At 39.1% G+C, this 23,314-nt stretch overlaps 1 protein-coding gene across 4 annotated transcripts in view; it reads right to left on the bottom strand.

The window, feature by feature from the left end:
- The window catches only part of LOC136864768 (nuclear receptor 2C2-associated protein), an 81,285-nt gene extending 60,746 nt beyond the window's left edge, over positions 1-20,539 (bottom strand). The window contains exon 1 of one of the 4 annotated variants that reach the window (XM_067142159.2): positions 20,471-20,539. The gene's annotated coding sequence lies outside the window, so the exon portion shown is untranslated. Of the gene's footprint in view, positions 1-20,302 lie in introns of all 4 variants that reach the window. The other 3 variants (XM_067142140.2, XM_067142149.2, XM_067142167.2) reach the window with 3 other exon arrangements.
- Positions 20,540-23,314: the final 2,775 nt, after the last annotated feature.

Genomic DNA, 23,314 nt, shown 5'->3' with positions numbered 1-23,314 from the left:
GATCTGGTATTAAAGATTTTAGAAAAGTTGTTGCCTTGAAAATTCACTTTTTGTAGCAAGGTGGGAATTTGATTATAAAGGTTTTTTTTTTAAATAATATCTATTATCTTGTTGAAGTTTTTGTCTTTATTGAAGTGTTCCCCCCACACACAATGAGAGCAATCCCATACCTCCTCCCACCCAAGCACTTCTCCCTCCACCATGACCCCATTGATACAATAGGAGAAATAAAAACCGCATGACCGTCAAAAACACAACAACACCCAACACAAGCAAATAACATTTCAACTGCATTAGTAAAAAGACAATGACACTTTACACGTAATTTTCGAATCCATACACTCCCTCCCCCTCTCTTTTTTCATCCAACACCTTATCAACCAACACTCCTAACACATTACAAGCTCACTCCTCCACTCTACCTCCCTCCATTCCATCAGCTCTCCTCTACGCATGAACTCCGCCCATGCTCCTCCCTCTCAAAGCTTCCCACCCCCCGCCGCCAAACACATGTGCGTATCACCGGCTGAGCCTCCTCCATAGTCAATCAACACTCTCCAACAAAAAGCTTTTCAGTGACACATCAGGTATGTAACACAACATTTACTCTTCTTTACTTACCAAGATCTTTTCTTTACACACCAATTAATAATAATAACATCTTGATTACAGATAACTTCCACTTCATACAACACAACTTTTAACAACATGCTAGAATCCAGCGCACACTGGCACGAACATGGCGTGCCACTACGGCTCCTCTTCACAAACAGAAAAAGAAGATGCCTCGTCCCAGCTATGACGCTCTGACTCTGTAGTAATGTATTTTTAATCCCTCCACTGCGGATTATACCATAAGCAACTCCATTCTATTTAACCAGGCCAGCAACACAAAACAATAACTTCGTCCCGAGGTCCTTCATGTTTTCTTTTACGGAATAATATCAATTTAAATTCTCACTAGCATCTCACACTGATGTTTTCACATAATATTCAAAGCTATATGAAGTTAACAGAACTAAAAAGCGGAAGACTCTAACCCGCAACATATTCCCAGTAAATACAATTACCAACAAATAACTGCCGTCATTGTTGCCATTCAAATGCACCGTGTACTCAGTGACACCCAATGAGTCTCAATCCATGCCGACCAACTTCACCATACTTATTAAGCCATATTCATGAACCCGGGACTTCAACCAGACAACTTCCAGTATTACTACGTGTATAGAACCTCGTATAGAACTAGGTCGAAGACGGTAGAGACAGAAACAAACAAGTAAACTTCGTAACCACAATAAATTGGACAGGGGTAAGTTTAAAATAGTTTCTTTACGGCATAATAACTCCGTGCAAGAAACATGTCTCCAGATTCTCTTAAATAACCAACACGTTCTTCTGCCGGTTTCAGGTCACACCAAATGTGCCAATCTTTTAAAGATTTAGAATAAATTTACACAACGAACAATTGAATAGGGGTAAGTTTCGGCCTTTACAATTCTTTTCAAATACGTACAATTTATTTGTATAACAGAATCTCAAACAAAAATCTTTTTAATTAATAATTATATCTTTCCTGCCGGTTACAGCTCGTATTTCAAACTATGCATCTAAATGAAAACTGAACAAATTCGACCATAGTCAGCATAAATTCTTCTAGCGGACAATAAGAATGATCTAGAAAAATGAAGGACAACATATAATCAAGACAAGTGAACTGAGCATTGAGTGAAACACAGTTGAACCTAATGAAGAACTAGTGTAGTGCCATAGAAGGAATTTTACGAAGTTTTAGTTTAGAAATAGCTTTTTAATTTGTATATCTAATTTTAACATCCCCCTCCTCCCTCACCATTAAGTGTCCTTTACCAACAAATTTTAATTATGAAATGTTTTATGCTTTTTCGCCTAAGCTTTAAGGTAAGCAGCTGATGATGATTGCCAAGCAATTGAAACATGTACTGCAATTTTTAATGACATAAAATTTAGCCTAAGGTTAAATAATAAAAGTATCGATCAGGTAGAAATTTTTTTACTTAATTCTTATCTTTATAGAACTTCATTCAACATTCTTGAAAAAAACGGTAGAATATTTTGCCCTGCCCCCTGTGGTTACAAACTAAGGTTGGACCACTCTGCATATTATTGATGTGTTAAAGCTGCAATCGTCAACCAACGACTAAAACAACGGGATTCACTTGATGCCAGACATTTTATATCCTTTCTCACCAAGCTGCTCTCTTGTAAATATGTATATAAGCTTGTAATTTTTCAACTGTTCATTTGGATATTGTAAATTTACTGTATAGTTACCCTGTCAATCTGTGTCATGAACATTGACGCCAGATACTTTATACCCTTTCTCCCCTAACCGTTTAAATGTAAATATATGTATAAACTTTATATAATTTCCTATAATTTTCTAATGAGTACCGTAAATTATTCTTCAGACCACCACTGCTGGACTCTACTAAAATACCCAGTGATTTTACGCACTGGTGCCGACTACTGGGTCTATATCTTGGTTAATTAATTTCATTATGTTCCGTATTGATATCTACCATATATCATAGAAGGAAAGAAAGATCCACCTGATCAACACTTATTTTAAATTTCTTAATAACAGATCTGGTTTTGACTCCTCACAAACTCATCTTCAGCTGTGTTGTACATTTACATTAGATTACATATTCTTAAGTGTTGTGCCTTGCCAAATGAAGAAGAACTATACATAACAATAGATCAATATACCAACCCTAGTTTCAATATTAACGAAATAACCAAAAAAAAAACCAATATCTTATTTAACAAAATTATCCCTATTGTAAAAAATTACTATCTTAGAACACAAGACAGCTCCCCCTACCCACCCCTCCATTCCCCTCACAGCAACAGATACTAACACTAGAAGTACACACCAGCCAACCAAGCTGTACACTTCTCAACCACTCAACAACAGTAAGTAACCTTTACGTACGCACACACAAGTAGACACTTTCTGAACACTTATAAACTTATAAATTTATTTAATTTACTCTTTACAGATAATTATCAATCGTCATAGACCAAAAAAGAGCCACCAACAACAACTGTTTTTACACGTCAGTGTAATCTGCATTTAACGGTTTCAAGAATATCAACTACTCCACCAGCACACACTCATCTTCAAATCTGTACACATTTAACAATATTAGAAAATTTGCAAGCTATGTAGTGGTTGGATTTTTTGTGAATATAATGTAATGGTGCAAAGTGCCCCATACGAACTCAGCATGTTTACGTAATGATACAAGTGCCCCATACGAACTCAGCATAAACTTGCATGAATGTTTATACCCTTCACTTTATAACTAGACATTTGCATCTTAAAGTGTACTTTTACCTTGTGTTGTATTTGGTGTACTTTATGTATTTTATGCTTAATAGGTCATTTAACATAAGTTTAGGTTACCTGACATACCATTATTATGAGCGTAATACTATTCACTTGAAAAATGTCAATTCAGCTTCTGACACACTTTCTTTCATCTGACAAAGTATAAAGCCTAGATGCAATACATTACAAGAGCATAATAAAGCTGAACTAGAGCACATTATCTTTTTATATCAGACGAATCATAATAACGAAAGATGACAAAGTTGTTTTAAGAACATGTTTTACCCGTAAAACTTGGACGATAATAGAATATATGTACATAGAAATATATTTTATCATGTATTGTGATTTTTTAACGTGTTTAAATAGTTATCATTTTAATATGTGTATTAAGTCTTCAAACAAACCTTAGTATATAAATATTGGACTAACCACTTTGAAACATGACTACTTAATGACTGTCAAATACAATCTTTTCAATTGGCAAGGCACAACACTTAAGAATATGTAATCTAATGTAAATGTACAAGACAGCTGAAGATGACTTTGTGAGAAGTCGAAACTGGTTCTGTTATTAAGAAATTTAATAAATAAGTATTGATCAGGTGGATCTTTCTTTCCTTCTATGATACTGTGTCTATAAACTTATATTGTTTAACTATAACTTTCCCATTGCAATGTATCTTAATGTTTACAATTTATTTACTAATCAGGTACCTCATTTATGCCTTGAGGAGGTACTATGACTGATGATGCCCTCAATGAAGGGCGAAACATGTTTCAAATGGATTTAATAATAAATTCATGTGTGTTTAAAAATTTAAATGTATTGAATCGGTGACACAATAAACCCTTCGGTCGGTCGGTCGGTCAGGACATGTTATTTTATATATACAGATGAACACTTTAAAACTGAAAACTGTATTATAAATTTACAGAATAAAAATTTGGTTTACTCAGTCTTAATTGCTAGAATTTATAGTAAAGTCCTCTTGTTAAGCTTACGTCAAGTGTGACATAACTATTTTAGACTGACAAATAATCGAAGTTTGATCAGTCTTATGATAGGAATACAGATACATATACACTAATATTAGACTGAGTAAACCACATTTTTATTCTGTAATTTATAATGCAGTTTGTTTTTTAAAGTGTTGATTTTAAACGTATAGGTGTTATATTCCTACTATATTCATCATTCATCTTCTTTGCATTTTTCCATTTATGTGGGGTCTCTCTTCTTGCAATGTTTCCTCCACTTCAATCGATCCATAGCATCCCGAGGAGTGAGTCTGGCGAGCCACACGTCGTCTCTCACCCTATCCAGCCAGTGTGTTTGATGTCGCCCTCTAGGTCGGTGACCCTCCACGTTCAATTGAAGGGCAATCTTTGCTACTGAGGTTTCACTGCTATGGAGTACATGCCCATACCACCACAGAGGTGATTCACGCATTTTCTCTGTGATTGGGACAATCTTGAATTTCTTCCGCACAGCATCGTTCCTGATATGGTCAAGTCGAGTCAAGCTACTGGACCACCATAGCATCTTCATTTGCATTGCATGAAGGGCCTGTTCGTGTTTCGATACTGTACGCCAGCATTCATATCCATAAAGGCCACCGATCTAATCACTGTGCAGTAAACTTTAGATTTTAGGTGCAATGGAATTTTCTTATCACACAGGACTCCAGTAACTTGGCACCATTTCATCCATGCGGCGCCGACTCTCATCTCGACATCAGGAACCATACTGCAGTCTGAGGTGATGCATGACCTAAGGTATTTGAACTGGGTCACTTTATTAAGTTGAACCTCACCCACTGTAATCGTGCCGTCAGTTTGGTCACCGCATTCTAGGTACTCCATATTCTTCAGATTTAATTTCTTTCCAATTTCTTCATGATGCATCTTCCACTCTTGTACTTGCTGTTCGAGGCCCTCACGTGTCTCATTAGCTAACATGACACTGTCCGCATATAATAGATGCCTGGTCTGGGTGTCATTAGTGATGGCACTCATGCAGAGTATGAAGAGGAGTGGGGACAAGGCTGATCCTTGATGGACACCAACATTGCTTTGGAAGGTATCAGACATTCCTGTTGCACACCGTACTGAACTTGTGGTCTTTCGGTACGGAAGTTTCACCCAGTTGACATAGGCTTCAGGTATACTGTGTAGTCCCATTGCCAGTTAAATGAGATCATGTGGTACTCTTTTCCAAATCAAGAAAGGCCAAGTGAACTGTCTTCCTTTTCTCGTTGCGTCTTTCCATCAATAGATGAAGTACATGGATGGCGTCTGCTGTTCTTACCAAAGTCACACTGGTTAGATGAAACAGTGATGTTTTGTAATTTTGCATCAAGAACACGTTCAAAAATGTTTGTAGTATGGCATAAGAGGTGAATTGGCCTATAATTTGAGGTATCCTGTATATTCCCTTTTCCTTTCCAACTATATAAATTGTCAATTTTAGTTGTATGGCTGAGGATGACCCTTAAAGGATCGAAAATGGTCCCATGATGTAATCAATGTATAACTCACATCAAATAGTAATTTGTACTAAATACGTGGATCTTCCTTCAATTCTTATAATTGTGAATGTTTGTCAATACTAATCATGACATTCACATTTTACTTCTGAGTTTTATCATACAGCTATTTACAACTCATTGAAGCAACTTTTATTTGTCATACATATATTCTTATCTTCTCTTCTTTTATTCCCGATACCGTCCACCTTTTCAGACTCATTTTGGTCACAATACTGTAGTTGTTCTACCAGGTCTTCCTTTCTGTTTACCTACAGCTCCTGTATATATTGTAGTTCCTGTTTCTCATAGCTGACTCTATTTTCCTCTTTATTTTCCATAATAGGATTTGTTCGTCATGAAGCTCATTGCTATTGGCACCATGATGGTACCTCACTGTGTTGTACCCACAAAGGGAGATATGTCCTGTTTTACCTATTCCCTATCTTACTTAATGTACGGAACTGACTTGTTGGCCAAATTTGCTTAAGGAGAGAGATATTGTAACGCCTAAGAACAACACCGCACCATACATCAATAAATCCTTATTGTACTCCATGGTGGAGATAAAAAGACATGGTCTACTACCCTGTGGAGTTCCTCCACACTTTAAATCCAACCAGGGTTTCCAACGCACAATCTCAGTCTGGAAGTTGGATCACCCATAATGCTGCTATGGAATCTGATATCTCCTAAGCTTTGTAATGGCACAAAACTGCAAGTGAAGTTTTTACACAGTAACATGATTGAAGCAACCATCTTCATGGAATGTGGTGCAAGAGAAATAGTTTTCATCCCCCGCATTCCTTTGATTCCATCTGACCATCACTTCCTATTCAAACAACTGCTATTACCTGTTAAAATATGCTTCACAATGACAATAAACACTGCTCAGGGGAAGTCTTTAAAAGTTAGTGGCGTGGATTTAAGGAATGATTATTTTTCCCATGGCCAGTTATACATAGCCTGTTCATGTGTAAACTCTCCTGACAGCCTTGTGATTCTGCAGCCACAGGGGTGAACAAAACAGAAGTTTACAAGGAAAATTTTTAAAACAAGCTGACTTCAACAACAACCTTGGACAATATACTTTGAACAGCAGTAGAATTCATTTCTGATTGGCTGTTGGCAAGAGAGCCTGCCTTTATAATAAGAACTCCCCAAACTAATTGTGACTTTAGTAGGCAAGAGGGTTTGCCATTGTAATGAAAGCACCCCAAATCGAGTGTGACTGGCAGTAGGCAACGGGAACCTCTCATTATAATGAAAATTCCCCAACTTGAATGTGACTGGAAGTGCCTTTGTAATGAAAATTCTCCAAAGCAGCTGTGACTGGCAGTAGGCAAGAGGGCCTGTTATTATAATAGAAACTCCCAAACTTTACTGTGACTGGCAGTAGGATATGGGGCCTGCCGTTATGCCTGAAATGGCTGTGGAAGTAAGGAGAAATTGAAGGAACTTACCAGGAAATTGAATCTAGCAAAGAAGTCAGCTAAGGATAACATAATGGCAAGCATAAATGGCGGTCATACAAATTTTAGTGAAAAACGGAAGAGTATGTATAGGTAATTTGAGGCAGAAACAGGTTTCAAGAAGGATATTCCAGGAATCATTAATGAACAAAGGGAGTGTGTATGTGAGGATCTTCAAAAGGCAGAAGTATTCAGTCAGCAGTATGTAAAGATTGTTGGTTAATGGATAATGTCCAGACAGAGGAGGTGACTAATACTAAAGAAACCGGGCGAGTTGGCCGTGCGCGTAGAGGTGCGCGGCTGTGAGCTTGCATCCGGGAGATAGTAGGTTCGAATCCCACTATCGGCAGCCCTGAAGATGGTTTTCCGTGGTTTCCCATTTTCACACCAGGCAAATGCTGGGGCTGTACCTTAATTAAGGCCACGGCCGCTTCCTTCCAACTCCTAGGCCTTTCCTATCCCATCGTCGCCATAAGACCTATCTGTGTCGGTGCGACGTAAAGCCTCTAGCAAAAAAAAAAAAAAAAAAAAAAAAATACTAAAGAAGTATTAAAATTTACCTATGACAACAATGACATTTACAGCAAGATACAAAAACTGAAAACTAGAAAAGCAGCTGGAATTAATAACATTTAGGGGATATACTAAAGACAATGGGTTGGGATATAGTACCATATCTAAAGTACTTATTTGATTATCGTCTGCATGAAGGAGCTATACCAAATGAATGAAGAGTTGCTATAGTAGCCCCTGTGTATAAAGGAAGGGGTAATAGACATAAAGCTGAAAATTACAGGCCAGTCAGTTTGACATGCATTGCATGTAAGCTTTGGGAAAGCTTTCTTTCTGATTATATTAGACATGTTTGTGAAAAAAATAACTGATTTGATAGAAGGCACTTTGGGTTTAGGAAAGGTTATTCCACTGAAGCTCAACTTGTAGGATTTCAGCAAGATACAGCAGATATCCTGGATTCAGGAGGTCAAATGGACTGCATCGCGATTGACCTATCTAAGGCATTGATAGGGTAGATCATGGGAGACTACTGGCAAAAATAAGTGCAATTGGACTTGACAAAAGAGTGACTGAATGGGTGGCTATGTTTCTAGAAAACAGAACTCAGAGAGTTAGAGTAGGCAAAGCTTTATCTGTCCCAGTAATAATTAAGAGGGGGAAATCCTCAAGGCAGTATTATTGGACCTTTATGTTTTCTTATATATATCAATGATATATGTAAAGAAGTGGAATCATAGACGAGGCTTTTTGCAGATGACGTTATTCTGTACAGAGTAATAAATAAGTTACAAGATTATGAGCAACTGCAAAATGACCTTGATAATGTTGTGAGATGGACAGTAGGCAATGGTATGATGATAAACAGGGTTAAAAGTCAGGTTGTGAGTTTCACAAATAGGAAAAGCCGAAGGTTAGGCTAAAGACTTTACGATAACCAGTTCAAGGGAGAGCCCAGAGTAGTAGTTTCCAGACTATACAGGCACAGACTTAAGCATGGGAGAAGGAACTCGCCGGCTGCAGTGAGGACAGTTGGTTACAGGAAACCACGGAAGAAATAAGACAGTTGTAGTACCCGTTTACGCAGTTGAGGAAGACTCCCAGGTATAGAGACTTAGAGCCATCAGAACTGCATTCTCTTGACGGTTAACAAGGTGTGAAATGTCAAGACCTATCAAGTGTCAGTGAGCACGAGTTAATACCGGAGGAAAAAGAAAGAAGACGCCGCAGAATTGCTCGTCCATCTCGGAAGATAAGTATTAACTAAAATAGACTTTCTGAAAGAAAAGGGAACCAAAGACCTTTTAGCAGCTAGAATTGTGTATTTAGGCTAGAAAGTTCCCACAATAAGAAGAGAAGCTCAATCACTCATAACTGTAAATTTTGTAAACATGCTTATGTAACTTGTTTGGTGATTCTTTAATATATATTCAGCTTGGCAAAAGGCCATTGAAACAGGTGTTATTATTGTGGTAGGTAGTTGTGCATTAAAACCTGTTCCAGTCCCCAGCCTGAACTATCCTTAGCACCTTCAAATACCATCGGACTGAGCCAGGACCAAACCTGACAAGTTGGGTCTTGTTATTTTACTTTACACAGGAATAGGCTAGCACTATGTAATATCAGCATCACTTTGTAATACTTTGTGTTTAGTAACAAAAACAGGCAACTCATTACTAAACCAGAGGAAACAGAACAAGAGTTGAACACACATGCAGCAAATGCAGTCTGCATACATGGTACACTCACAGCTAAAGGTTGTAAACAAACATAGCCACCTCGTAATTTTTTTCACAAACTATCTTTTAATAGCGAGTATCTTACGTCACATGCCATACAAATTTTTTTTTCATATTTGTAAGGAAAAGGAAATTTTAAAAATAGCACTTTGAATTACACTCCTCATCCACAATCCAGCTACCTACAGCGGCATGTCGATGTGACAGAATTTCTCTTTTAGAGTACATTTTCTGTTAAAACGAGAGTGAATAATTTCTTCAAGGCAGCCAGTAAACTGCATTGTCTTCTGCATTAAGATATGTAGGCCTAAGTTTGAAATGTTATTGCTTGTATTAGATTACTATTGCTTATTTCACTGTTTTATTAATTCAGGTCTGTTTCTTGTCACAGAGTTGGTATACAACTAGCCATTCCTAGTGTGATAAAGATGTAAAATGTCTCGCAATTCTTATAAACTAGGGCTGGATTGGAGGGTCATTGACTTTAGGAATTAATACATTTGCCTCTTACAAGTTACGATACATAATTTTACCTCTGGACATGATAGAATGAGTTAGGCCTATAGTGAAGTATAAATCCATCCTGATATTCATCATAGTCCAACAATAGTTGCTCTATTCATTTCAAACACAGCTCTAACTCTAAAATTCTACTTCTGCTAAATCAAGATTTTCATGTAAGTTTTCAACATAAGTTTGGAATGAAGCTATTTGAGGCATGTTTGCAGCTGAGCGCTGCAATATTTGACTTGTAGCAATACGATTTTAACCAAACAATAGGCTTAATAATGGAAAGATAAGGGCACGTTTATGCTGCAGCTTTGCTGCTGGCACAAGGATGCTCGCCCTAGCACCTCGCTGCTGGCTATAGACAGGCTGCTCGCCATGGAGCTTTTACCTTGCAGCAGTCTCACGCACACGCTGCTGGCAGCTCTCATTTGTAGTCAAAATTCAAAACAGCGGATCTGATAGTTAAGGCTGTATTTTGCGTAATGTGATTGTAGATATAGAGGGGCTGAACACTTAAGACTACGAAGACATACTTCCAAGAGCTAGGGAGCATTTTATATGTACATCATGGCTCACCCTTTTTCTCTAGACCTTCCATATTTCTGTACAGAAATGTGATAAATAAATAATACTAATACTCCGTCAAGGAGGAACAATGCAGCTCCAGCTAAAGCTCTGGAACTGTGGAATAAATTCAGAGGTTTTTAAATGAGTGAGTCACAGTTTTGTTGGCTAGTGTATCTTATAATACTTTGGTGTGTTGAATGTGTGATAAAAATGTAAAGTGGCTCGCCTGGATTTTCAATGCTTTTCTACTGCGGCAGTAGATTGCGGAATAAAGTTACAAAGGCTTCATTTCGTAATTTAATAGTGTACTTCTGAAAAATGTAAAATAAGGGGTTATGGAGTATCTCATTTTGACTTTAGTTAGGTCTCCTAAAATAAATTTACAGTTTGAAAAAAATAACTGTCGTACTTTCTATGAAAAACGAGGTACTTCATATAAATTACCTGCTTGTAATGATAGAGGTCCCCTAAATAACAGGAATGAAAAATAAAAATACAAAGTTGACAAAATAATTCCGCATTCTCCTGCCAATTCATTGCAAGTTTGATGATGCTTGTTGTTTAAAGCGGGCTAACATCTAGGTGATCGGCCCCTGAAATGAAATGGCGTATGGCTTTTAGTGCAGGAAGTGTCCGAGGACATGTTCGGCTCACCAGGTGCAGGTATTTTGATTTGACGCACGTAGGCGACCAGCGCGCCGTGATGAGGATGAAATGGGGATGAAGACGACACATACACCCAGCCCGCATGCCAGAGAAATTAACCAATGATGGTTAAAATTCCCGACCCTGCCGGGAATCGAACCTGGGACCCCTGTGACCAAAAGCCAGCACGCTAACCATTTAACCAAGGAATCTGCCCCTGATGGTATGAGATGAGATGAAATGGATTATAAGTTATAATTAACCCACTGACTAAGATTAGAAAAATGATAATGATGTGGAAAATTATTATGAATTTAAAATAATCAGTGGATCTAATTCACAATGCCTTATTTTCCTCTAAAATTAAAAAGAGTTTAATGAAATAAAATTGAATAAGGCACTGACATGGAAGGAAAAATCATATATTTAATTCAAATTAAACATACACAAAGCTAGTCAATAGAATAAGAGAGTCGTTAACAATAAAAGAGAAATTTTTAAAACAGAAACTTCACTTTTAAATATTAAAACAGGCCACTATCCCTCATAAAACAGAGAACGAGATCTACTGGCTGCTCGTCATCTCGTCACTTCATTTATCCCACTTGATTCTCTTATATGATGATCCACATACCGCTGGCTCCTAATCACATTTCGTTCGAAGACGGGTTTAGATAGCAAGTGATCACAGAACATCTGTATGGAGTGCAAAGTGAGGAAAAGTGAGAGAGCAGGTGACCTTGAAAGAACCAATCATACAGGACAGCCGGCGACGTGCCAGGCTCGTAAAACAAACATGTTTCAGATCATCGATGTGGCAAAAGTAGCAGTGAACAGCATAGCGATAAGCCAAGCTCCGGGGTAAAAGCACCGATTGAGATCCATTGGTTTGTTTCATCATCGCCTAACATCGAGCATGAAACTTGGCGATGTGCCAGCAGCGAAGCTGCAGCCTAAATGTACCCTAAAGGAAACTTAGAAAATAAAAATAACAAATGTGACAATTAACTTACATATATGCTATCACAAATCAACTTATAGAGGATAGGATAAGGAAAAATCACAGGAAAGGATATTCATTTGATTTCACCTATGCTCACTGCAGCTATTGCATGGCTTGCTTGTTCTGGTATAGTGCCTTCAAACTTTTTGATGATGTGCAATAACTGTGCAATTATTGTACTCTGCATAAATAATACAGTACACAGTAGGCTCTCAAATGCAATCCTTGTTGCTGGCTGTATAATATATTCAATGATGCAATGGTTCTACCGTTCACGTCATTGCACAATGTCACATCTATGAGGATGATCCAAAATATATATATATATATTGCATTTATGAGGATGCACACACAAAATGAATCTGGCTCTTCTGGACAATGTTAGTTTCTGGAGGACTGTATATAATAAACAATATTTGAGAACTTTGAAGCTTTAATTTTAACTCGTAAAGATTAGCTTGAACAATCTTTCGTTATGATACGCTAACATCTTTACATGTAATGAACAATGAAAAACAGTGAAGATGTTAACATAACAATTGGTACAAAATTTGAAGATACAACCAAGTGTAAACAATTATCAAAGGTAAACGTCAGTACTTCGCCAGTATTAGGCTAATAACCTTCTCTACCAGAGTACTATCCTTATATCCAATTTACAGAGCTAGATTAGGGGCACACAGCTGTGAGCTGTATTTGGGAGACAGTGAGTTCGAACCCCACTCTCAGTAGCCCTAAAGATGTTTTTCTATCGTTTCCCATTTTCATACCAGGCAAATGCTGGGGCTGTACCTTAATTAAGGTCATGGCTGCTTCCTTCCCACTCTTAGCTCTTTCCTATCCCATCATTGCCATAAGACCTATCTGCGCTGGTGCGACATACAGCAACTTGTAAAATATAACCAATCATCTTTACATACTGCTGACTGAATACTTCTGCCTTCTGTAAGTCCTTACATACACACCCCCCTTGTTCAGTAGTGACCCCAGGAAACCTGTTTCTGCCTTAAAGTACAGCGTGTGGAAGAAATAACTTCCAAATTATAAATGTGAATAACACAGCAATGCAAAATGGCATTCACTATTGCATAGTTCAAAAGAGTTGTATTTGCCATTTACATCACATAGACTGGAGCAACGTTGGCCACAGTTGTTGTGTACGGCAAAGAGGGAGGCCCTGTAGAGCACATGCCCCGCCTCGTCACGGCTAGCCAGTTGCTAGCATGGCATGGTTTTGTGATTGAGACTTACTTGAAAAAATGCTGGCTCTGTTACCACAACATAGCGTTTATTTAGTAGACGCTTCAGGCTAGGTCGCCATGCAAAAGTTCCAGACTGGAAAAATCTTTCTATCAAGGATCAATTAGAAAAGAATGGGTTTGAGTGTTAAAGCAAAGCCACCTTGTAGACCTTGTAGTGCCCGAACACCAGAGAACATCCATGCAGTGAGACATGGCATTACTCAATCTCTTCTGCATTTGGGACTCTCAGATCACACCGTAAAGAGAATTTTACACACAGAGATGAAGTTCCGTCTGTACAAAATGGTGATGTGCAGGAACTCAGTGAATGTGATTGGACCAACTTCAGGGAGAAACTTCACATAGAAAAGGTCAATTAGCATTTGGATATCAATTTCAAAATCTAGTGTGTATGTGTAAGAGATGTAAATAGCAAAGACTGCTCTTTCCAACTGTCTTGTGATATTGCCTTAGATGGCAGCTTTCAGGTCATGCAGTGTTCGCAGCCTATGTTGGAAGACATGCCTTCAGGTACCCCCCAGAGAAAGAAATTGTAAGGGGGTGAGATCAAGGAACGGTCTTCATTGTTTGGTTCTTGCTGCATCTTCTGACAAGTACTTACACCTGTTTGCCTTATATTGTTGGTACCAACATGGAACATTACCACCTTCTCATTACCATCCTCATTCCTTTCTACTTTCCTCAACATCTGCCTTAACCTAATTCCTGGATAACAGTCTACTCTGGTTTCCTTTCCTCCACACTTTCTTCACATGCCTAACAAGAGAGCCGCCCATGAGCACAGCCTCAACCCCAGCCACACCATTAGATCACCTCCTCTCCTAATCTCCCTTAACTTTCCTGATGCCTGCAGAATCTACTTCCTCCTCCCTTCTCTGCCTCTCATTGCTTGTTCCACCTGCATCATTTTATCTTCCCTTTGTTGTTCTACCTGCAGTGACATATCAATTCCATACTGATGCCTCTCCAGAACTCACTCCTTGAGGAGAAACCTAAGCCCCCATTTTCCTTCCCCTTAAAACATTAGTCCACCTGTCTTCCACAACTTGTACTCTTCCTTCCCCTCTCTCTTGCCTTCCTACTGTTACATGAATATTGACTGAGGAAGACCTATAGTCCTCGCACCTTTTAGCATTATTACTTTGTACGGGGGTGAGGAGTAAGGAGGGAGCTCTCCTGGTTCTGCTTATACTCTCAAGTGAATGGAAATTAAATCTGAATTGAATCGATAATATGATCGAACGATATGAATTTTCTAAACATTTATTATCTTATGCCAACAACTGTGTCACACATACATTATTTAACATTATATAACATTTTTCGATGTGAATCTTGTTCCTAGCATGAATTCTATAGTTTGGCTTTGCTGTGTAAACAACAACAGTACTAGTACGTAAAGTGTACGCCAGATGTCGCACAGCGATGCATAAGCGATTCATAGTTTGTGTTTCAAAGGTTACCAATACGAATCTCAAAGATAACCGAGGTCGACCGATTCAGCACTAGGGTGTGCATGTATCACTAAAAGGTGCGCGTACTGTACTTACATTCCTGTCCTCTGTTAAAAAGCCTAATTATCTCCCTCAATCTCATCCCTCACATTCCTTAATTACCACTTACAGTCCCTAAGCCCGACTCATTGGCTGAATGGTCATCATTGAGGCCTTTGGTTCAGAGGGTCCCAGGTTTGATTCCCGATCAGGTCGGGGATTTTAATCACCTCTGATTGATTCTTCTGGCCCGGGGATTGGGTGTTTGTCCCAACACTTTCCTCTTCATATTCACACAACACACTACACTACCAACCACCACAGAAACATGCAATAATGATTACATCCCTCCATATAGGGTTGGCGTCAGGAAGGGCATCCGGCCGCAAAACAGGGCCAAATCCACATGTGCGAGACAGTTTGCACCCGCGACCCCACAGGTGTGGGAAATGCAGTAGAAAAAGAAGAAGACACCCACAGTCCCTAAACATGCCCCCTGAGCAATTTGTTTATCTTCTACAAATACGGAAATATGAACAGAAATAAAATAACATACCATATTCTATGAATAAAAATATATATGTCAGAGGAAGGAAATACTGTGTACCACACAAAGATTTCACAGCAATAAAGCAAGCAACATAATAATAGGAGTAATAGTTTAACTGAAAGTAAGGAAATGTAGTTACACTAAATATATAGACAATTATTATTATTATTATTACTACTACTACTACTACTACTACTACTACTACTACTACTACTACTACTACTACCACCACCAGTACTACTGTACAATGTGCCTTATGTTGCACCAACACAGATAGGTCTTATGGCGACAATGGGATAAGAAAAGGCTAGGAGTGGGAATGAAGCCCACTTGGCCTTAATTAAGGTAGAGCCCCAGGATTTGCCTGGAGTGAAAATGGGAAACTAGGAAAACCATCTTCAGGGCTGCTGACAATGGGGTTTGACTTTAGCCCCACAGCCAACTCACTAGGTATTATTACTACTACTATGCACAAACAGAAATGAAAACTGACGTTAATGTTGAAATATCGAAAGGACTGCTCAAAGATTACATAACAAAACTAAATACATAGACAGACTATTATTATTTTAATCTACTGCTGTTAACATAAATGCTGAATTATTGAAAGGATTACACACAAATACAGTATAGCAGCAATATACAGGGAGAATAATTTAAGTGTTCAGACTTCTGCTTGCATGCTGTGGGAAGTCCCAAGCGAGCGCCATATGGCTTCTGTCAACACTGGCGAGATATGAAGTGTTCACTGCCAGCGCGCAGCTGTTTAGCACTCTGTCCCTCAGTTCACTATTGGTGTGCTATGAGGTTCTTATCACGATGGTTAAATATACTATAGAGCAAAGAATATTTCTGGTTGAGTGTTATTTGAACAAGAAGAAGAAACCAGTTAAAAGGTGCCTTCAAAAATTCCGTAGACAATTTTCCAGTGCGACAGTACCATCAAAACATAACGTGCATCAGCTCGTTTACAAGTGACCTAGTACTGGTTCCGTAAGCAATAAGAAAAAGAAGTGAAAGAGAACAGCTCTCACACGGGAGAGGTTAGAAGATATACAGGCAAGACTCCAGATCAGTCCACATAAGTTGCTTCGGAGAGTAGCTCAGGAAAGTGGTACTTCACCTTCTACAGCACAAAATGCAACAAAATTGTTACATTTATGATCTTATCGGACTCATTCAGGCCATAACATACCGCGTACAGATTTCAATGCAAGAATACGATTTTGCAATTGGCTAATGAATAGTGTCCACGACGGTATTGTGGATTCGAACTTTCTTTTTATGAGCGACGAAGCCTGGTTTCATTTGAGAAGTTATGTCAATTCACAGAACAATAGAATCTGGGATACAGACAACCCGCACATTTTACAGCCAAGACCTCTGCACGATATGAAGGTGGGTGTGTGGTGCGCTACCAGTGCCCGACGAATTATTGGTCCGATATTTTTTCAAGACACGATTACTTCTGACCGTTATATTCACGACATTCTGGAACCATTTTTTGCTGAACTGACTGCTATTTCCAGCAGGATAGTGCAACGACCCATACAGTGCGTAGCTCTATGCGACAGTTACAGGAAGCGTTCGATGATGATCAGATCATCAGTAAAGGCTTATGGCCCCCTCGTTCGCCTGATTTAAGCACATGTGAGTTTTTTTTCTAGGGTCTTTACGTCGCACCGACACAGATAGGTCTTATGGCGACAATGGGATAGGAAAGGCCTAGGAGTTGGAAGGAATTTGCCTGGTGTGATATGTGAGTTTTATCTATGGGGAAATCTCAAAGGAAAAGTTTACAGGAATAATCCTCGAACTGCAGAAGAATTACAAATTGAAATTAGGAACATTGTGCATTCTATCGGAAAGTGTGTTTCGAAATCTCATTACAAGATGTGAAGCTTGCATTGCAGCTGAAGGAGATCCACTTTCAGCATCATCTGTAAATAGTGGTGAGTTAGTTTAATTTTCTAGTTGATTTATTTATTTGTTTATTTATTATTCATTTATTACTGGTGAGTTCAGTTCATTTCCTAGCTGATTTATTTATTTGTTTATTCATTTACTTATTTGTCCAGAGCATCTATGTAGCTGGTGAGTTCAGTTTCGTTTAGATTCTATAGGCGTAATCATGCCGCTTCTTTGAGCCGACTATGCCTGCTTGTCATTGCGAGCACTGCACTTGCTGTCTCCGCTTCCCAGCGCACCTAATCCTCGGATCTCCGCTCTAAACTTCTAAATTAATCACCCTGTAGGCTACTATCTGATATAATAACTACATTAAAATTCTAAACTACACTTAGGCATACCCAAATTTTAACGGGATAACTGAAACAATGGAACTGAAGTTAAAACTCAAGACCTGATACTTAGGCAGATTATTCTTTTTCTACCAATGCGCTAACAGATTTTTTTTTCTATCTGTTTAACGTTGCACCGACACAGATAGGTCTTACGGCGATGGTGGGACAGGAAAGGCCTAGGAATGGGAACGGAACGGCCGTGGCCTTAATTAAGGTACAGCCCCGGAATTTGCCTGGTGTGAAAATGGGAAACCACGGAAAACCATCTTCAGGGCTACCGACAGTGGGGTTCAAACCCACTATCTCCCAGATGCAAGCTCACAGCTGCGCGCTCCTAACAGCACGGCCAACTCGTGGTCTAACAGAAATTAAAACTGCCCTTAATTGTTGAAATATCAAAAATATAAGGGAAGATATCTAAAACAGTGACACGATAACTTTTCTTGAAACAATGCCTGAGACTTAAGCTACAAATATAGAATTATATGAATCTGATTTACTGGACTGCATGCCCACAGTTGAATATCTGAATTTGATGAGCAGCGATAATCACCAAAAAATGAAAGACCATTAACCCTAGAACACCAACAAGGCTTAAGAATGATGTGAACGTGTTCTAGAATGATAATGGCTATTAACCCAAAGAATGGAGAGATCTTCCCTACTATGTATGTCACCATCTAGAAAAAAAACAACAATACTGGAAAGCGTTCTTACAAACAACCAGACCAAAGTGGGTTTTGAAACATTTGATCAAATGTGCCAGAATATGAACCACAGGAGGGAAATAAACAGGCTTGCTATTTTCATAACATAATGAACATAACATTGATTAACTCGTACATAATTTTCAGCCATTGGTATGCGAGGGAAAACCCAAGCAGTAAAGTGATATCCCGAATGAACATAATTCTAATGCTTCACAAGCAACTTGTTTAACTTAGGCAGAAACAGAGCATGGTTGGGAAAGGCTTGTCATACTGCCCAAGGACAGGTTGTGGGTCATGACGATCTGATGGAACAGAAAGAATCTGAAGTCAAGCAGAACATATGTATTGCTACTTATGTGACTGACAATCATTTACTGGCTGATTTGTGCTAAGCCTACTTGCGGGCAACATTAGAGGAGAAGGTGACTTTTTAAATTTTTCTTTTGCACTGACACAGATAGGTCTTATAGCAACGATGGGAGAATAAAGGGCTAGAACTGGAAAGGAAGCAGTTGTGACCTTAATTAAGGTACAGCCCCAACATTTGCCCGGTGTGAAAATGGGAAACGATGGAAAACCATCTTCAGGGCTGCCAGTAGTGGGGTTCAAACCCACTATCTCACAAATGCAAGATCACAGCTGCGCGACCCTAACCACATGACAAACTTACTTGGTCAACAAGGTGTCCAAACTAGGGATGGGATAAACTGCTTTTGCCTTGAAGCAGTTTCAAGAAGCTGTATCGTTCCCTCGCTAGTAGAGCAGTTGAAACTCTTTGCTTGAGGTTGTGTGTGCTTCTGCTTTCTGATATTTGCGAACTGATAGAAGTAGAGTGTTGAGACTGCTTCGCAATTACGATTGTTTAATTTCCATTGTGTTTATTAAATGCTCAATGCTACTTTATCTGGAAATATTTATGATTTGATTTATACTAAACAAAAATGTACGTGTACTTTTTGTGATAAAATTGGAATTACTGGATAAACTGGATGATTCATATTAATTGACATGAGATTATGCTTGTGAAAAGTGCTACTTGTAGGAAAGTTTAATACATGAGGTTAGGAGTAAACGTACATCTTTATGTTCCCCAACAACACAGGAAAACCTGTAAAGTGTTCTTTTTTTAATATTTGTGCATTCGAAAATGAACAGGAACATGTAAAATAATAGGCCTACCAGGTGATGTTGTGAAAGACGTTGCTAAAAATAAAACTTCAGGACAGCAAAATATATATTTCCCCCTAAAAATACTATAAGCGTACAAAGTGATATAAAATTAGGATGCTCTTATACATTGTAAGAGTGGGCTAGTAATATCAGTCCATACAAAGAAATAAGCTCTCAACATAAACGTATCCTCAGGCAGATTATAAAAAAGTACCATATATGTTTTATGTTATCCAGTCCAACTGTGAAAATACAATAGGTATAATGACCACTTTTCATATCAATTATTTTCTCCTCCGCCTTGTAATTGCCATATATCTTATCCAACCCGTACACTCTTGATAATCTATAGTATATCTATTAATATATATCTATATCTACTAATCTATCTACTTGTGGAACACATTTATAATAATTATTATAAAAGATGTTATCAATAAAATTTGAGGTTAGGTGTATACATAATTCCTAATGATGTTGACAGGGAGAAAATATCCATCTAAGATCCATCTTCGGTATTAAAACGTGTAGAATCTGAAAACTATTGAAGTACAGTTATGTTCAATTGCCAATCAATTACTTTTCCAAAATCGAAGAAGTAGGTCCGTACGTACAATCAAATTTCGCACCTTCTAAATTGAGACTTCAACAAAATAAATAAGTATACAGTATAGGTATAGATGTCGCGTAGATCACGACCATATCAAGACTACCAACATGCGGGACTCGGCGTTAGCCCCTGACGCACCGCCGTCTCAATCTCTATATACTGCCTGCTCTGTGCCGCAAGAATTGCGTTTACGGCGACATTGCAGATGGCAGCACTTACCGCACCCAGAGCACATGTTGGTTAGATGCGAGTTCGTCCGTAACACCAATATAAAATGAAAAATAATCCTTAACATGTTACTAATTGAGAAGATAATGCACATAAAGAAACATTTCACATATGAGCTTGGCTTAAGATACAGAAACGTAAAGTGTATAACATCTTACCACTTACAGTAGATATATTAGGATCATCCCACTGCTGCATGGTGCATACAAATTTCAGAATTTTCTCGACCCGAGTAACGGAGCACCTTCTCAGTCCTTTTCTTTCTGTTGTTTACCAGCAGTGGACGCAAAAATATTTATATAACTATTTCGCTGGCCCTTTGTTCATGACGAGTTTTCAGCATACGTTCGTTATGCCATTAAATACACCACCCCATCTCACTGCACTAAACAGGGCTTCTAATGCGTCTCCAGAAAGTCATCAAGTGAGAATATAAAATAACCGATTTTGTAACAGATAAGATACACATTCCATTGCAGATTTCGCAGTTAGCGAGACAGCATCTGCTATATTATTAGTCAGACACTTCAATGTTTCACGTTTTGATTCCAACCGAATTATTTTAACGTACTCGATGAAATCATCATTCAACCATTGCAAGTTTTTTATCTGTTGGCGAATAGCAATGCACACAATCTGGATTGTTTTTGCCGAAAGGAATTACAGTAATAATTTCTGAACTAAAAGGGATAGATCGGAGACTTCTAAGCCTGAAGTAGGCAGCAGGACTAGAGAACTTCTTTGTAAGTCGGATTACAAGAAAACACAATAGTTAATTCGCGAGAGCAGGAGATGTTACCATATCTGTGCCGCATACGCCTTTAAGACTGACCACGCAAACGAACTTGTCACTGGTTCGGTCGTAGAGGAACCGTACCTAATTAGTCATACATTCGGCGATCACTGCTACACTCCTCTCTGTTGGTCTGAGAGTTTTTACATTCAGCTCGAAGTCTTTCCTTCACTAACTGGGAAATTTCGACAAACACTATCAACATTTTCCATTTAGGCTACCTGTCCAGAGTATTTTGTGACTAGACCAGGAGTCCTGCCATATTCGTAACCGTTTGGGATACTATTCCCCACGCCACACAGTACCACGTGATCTGTTCTGACTACCCGGATTTAGTCTTGCGAAAATTATGGATGACCGCCTCTGTGGTGTAGTGGTTAGCGTGATTAGCTGCTACCCCCGGAGGTCCGGGTTCGATTCCCGGCTCTGCCACGAAATTTGAAAAGTGGTACGAGGGCTGGAACGGGGACCACTCAGCCTCGAGAGGTCAACTGAGTAGAGGTGGGTTCGATTTCCACCTCAGCCATCCTGGAAGTGGTTTTCCGTGGTTTCCCACTTCTCCTCCAGGCAAATGCCGGGATGGTACCTACCTTAAGGCCACGGCCGCTTCCTTCCCTCTTCCTTGTCTATCCCTTCCAATCTTCCCATCCCTCCACAAGGCCCCTGTTCAGTATAGCAGGTGAGGCTGCCTGGGCGAGGTACTGGTCATTCTCCCCAGCTGTATCCCCCGACCCGATGTCTGAAGCTCCAGGACACTGCCCTTGAGGCGGTAGAGGTGGGATCCCTCGCTAAGTCCGAGGGAAAAGCCAACCCTGGACGATAAACATATTAAGATGGATTTGATTTTAAGAAAACTGTCGTTTTTCTTTATATTTGTCTACTACCTTTACTTTATTCAGACGATCAGTTTCTGGATTGTCCTCGAATTGTCTCTGTAGCCTTTTAACTCCATCAGGGTTAGTCATCAGCTGTTATCGCTGTCTCAGAATTCTTGATCGGAGCCTCTAATGTCTGATTTTCTGATCACTGCTGTCATTTTTACCCGTTGGATTATTGACTTGTATTGAAACATCGTTGTTCAAATGAATTTCGTACTCGCCATCCAATGTATTTCCTGCGGTTGAAGAGTTTGTTTCATCACAGATTTCTTCCGAAGAAATATCTTGTCGCTGCCTGGTCTTTCGTTGATCTGGTTTGAAGGTAATGGGGATAATTCGAAGACCGACTAAGCACGCTCTTTGGTTTCAATATATTTTTCTTTTAGTTTTATCTTTACCGGGAGAGTTGGCCGTGCGCGTAGAGGCGCGAGGCTGTGAGCTTGCATCCGGGAGATAGTAGGTTCGAATCCCACTATCGGCAGCCCTGAAGATGGTTTTCCGTGGTTTCCCATTTTCACACAAGGCAAATGCTGGGGCTGTACCTTAATTAAGGCCACGGCCGCTTCCTTCCAACTCCTACGCCTTTCCTATCCCATCGTCGCCATAAGACCTATCTGTGTCGGTGCGACGTAAAGCCCCTAGCAAAAAAAAAGGTTTTATCTTTTATCTCCAAATCTAAAAATCAGGCTACAAACACGAGAATAATCGGATGGACTCCATTACCCTTGGTTGATCCTTGCCTTGATATAGCGTTAAGTCAATTTTCCCAAAGTTTTTTACTTGGGGGATTTCAGGAATCCTCACACCTGAAGAATTTGGATTCCTTGCTATGATATACAGAGAGGAGCACAACAATTCATTATTTTACAAGCGGAGACGTACACATAAGTGCTCGATGCAAAAGCACTGGAACACAATAACGTGGGTACGGAGATAAGTTGGGTGCGTTAGCTGGCGCCCCTAG

This window comes from Anabrus simplex, chromosome 1 (assembly GCF_040414725.1).
Source record: "Anabrus simplex isolate iqAnaSimp1 chromosome 1, ASM4041472v1, whole genome shotgun sequence".
Classification (NCBI taxonomy): domain Eukaryota; kingdom Metazoa; phylum Arthropoda; class Insecta; order Orthoptera; family Tettigoniidae; genus Anabrus; species Anabrus simplex.
The sequence above is the reverse complement of the archived record's forward strand: the minus strand, read 5'-3'. Positions and strand labels throughout refer to the sequence as shown.